Below are 2,509 nucleotides of genomic sequence, written 5' to 3'. Positions count from 1 at the left end.
ACAACAATCACCCACTTATGTAGGTGGAGAAAAAATAGGGGGAAGGAGTTATAACTCCCTCCCTTATTTCAAAAATAAAATGACAATTAATATATATAAATATGATAACTAATTTATCATATAATATATATGTTAATTATATGTTATATCAAATATAACATATAACCTATGGTCTTAATATTATATCATATAAAATATAATCTATAGTTTCATTTCTCTCTTGTATGGAATTTAATATAAATCACATTTACATTAAATTTAACAACTATGAATTCAATTTATATAATTAATATTTGAATCATATTCAAATATTTATTTCCTCTCACTAAAGCTATAATGTATCAAGTACATTATAATAATTATATCACATTAAATTAACTTAATTATATCATATATAATTAAATCTCTCTATTAATTTGAATAATTCAAATTAATTCAAAAACTAATTCCCATTTAATCCTATTGAGCTACCAAAGAGACCTCATGGACCTGTAGCTTGAAGCTCCAATGGTATATGAATAATTAATTAAACTCTATAATTAAATTATTCACCATTCGTTAACTGCTGGGCATTCCACTAAAGACCGATAGCTTCACTCTTCGCACTACAAATTTATTTCTCTGTCCATTGGATATAACCAATCAACAATACGATGACCCTTCACAAATTGCTTGTAAAAATAAATGGGCTAAAATTATCGTTTTATCCCTATAGTTACATCTAACTCCTTAAGTACCATTAATCCCTCTATTGAACAATGGTCATAGTCAACTATGGCTAAACCCCTCTCAGCCAGGAGAAGTTGTGGCGTTACATTGTTCAAGCCCCAGAATCAGTCGTTAAGGGAGCAATTTATCTACTTACCAGTACCTCGAGGAAGGAGTGAATTCCTTCTTGTGTAGCTGTGTTCCCACCTCCTCAATTAGACAAATCCCCAAAATGCTAAGCTTGTTGAGTCAGCGATCTGGCCACTCTCACCCATACAAATAGGGCTCTAATAATAAAAATCCGCTTATGTACTCTTTGAAGGCTTGTGCGTCCCAACATCAAAGGACCACCCTCATAAGCAGTAGTTCACAATTCACTCAGAATTCAGGTCATGTTGCTCATGGTCATCCTGGTGAAATGTAAGTCTCTCTTAAGAACGGTGTTATATAATGAGACTAAACATTTCGTGGTCTGGTTATTTACAAACTCCTTTGTATAGAATATCCCCACTCACATGTCTATATATGAATGATCAAGATTAGATCATTTGTAGCACTTTACAACAATAGTAACACCTACAAAACGGGTCATACTTGTAGTGTCACCAGGATAAGGTACCCAGACTTATCCATCTACTACGGACCATTTAGGTTATCAATTAAATATGATCTGCCCATATGTCTCTACATACATGTTTAAGTTATAAGATAACCTTGGATGTTAGTTTATTGGTTTGTGGTTATGCAACTAAAATATTGAATATATCATATATTTTATTAAATAGACAATGAGTTTGAATAAAATATAATATATTTTATTAAATGAACAATGAGTTTGAATAAAATATCATATATTTTATTAAATAAACAATGAGTTTGTTCGATACATTTACAAACTATAGGACCCTACGAGATTTAAGGCTTCAACCTCAACAAGATGTATTACAAAGGCAAAACGAAAATTTTGGCCCAGTTGTACTTACGAGCAGTTTATGAAGGGTCCACAGACCATTGATTGATTATATCCAATAGACACAGAAATATATCTGTAGTACGAAAAGTGTAATTGTCGGTCTTTAGTGGAGGGATCGACAGTTAATGGAAATTGGTTAATTTAATTAAAGTGTTTAATTAATTAATCAAATACCATTGAAACTTCAATCTATAGATCCATAAGGTTCCATTGATAACTCAATTAGGATTAATAAGAATCAAATTAATAGCTCAATTGAATAGTTCAGATTAATTGAGGAAATTAATTATATATTATATAATTAATATAATGTATATAATACATTACAATATAAAGTTGAATGAGAGGAAAATAAACATTTGAATGTGATTCAAATATTAATTATATGAATGTGATTGATAACTTGTAGAAATACAAGTTATTGTGGCTTAAAAGTTGGAAACATTAGGGTCTTTAATGATAAAATCTCATCATTTTTAGAGGAAACGCATGGAATTACTCGAACATTATCAAACTCATGCAAAAGAATGTTTATTGCTAAAATACTACGGCACTAATGCATGATATTGCAGGATCTCAACAAAAGGCTAACGCATGATTAGAAAAGTGTCGCAGGCAAAGTCTAACGCATGGGGCATGCGTCGAAGGGATTCAACACAATGAAGATTCATTGATTCAGGCTATTTGTGTCAAATCACCACTTGCAAGCATGGGCATCTGCAGCGGGCAACATCTAAAAAGCATCTGAGTGCCAGATGGCTAACCAAGGTATGGAATTTAATGCTACCCATCATCAAGTTGGAGAAAACCGACGCCTATAATAGAAGA

Source organism: Benincasa hispida, chromosome 4, assembly GCF_027475165.1.
Source record: "Benincasa hispida cultivar pf3 chromosome 4, pf3_genome.v1.1, whole genome shotgun sequence".
Taxonomy (NCBI): domain Eukaryota; kingdom Viridiplantae; phylum Streptophyta; class Magnoliopsida; order Cucurbitales; family Cucurbitaceae; genus Benincasa; species Benincasa hispida.
This window is presented reverse-complemented; position numbering follows the sequence as displayed.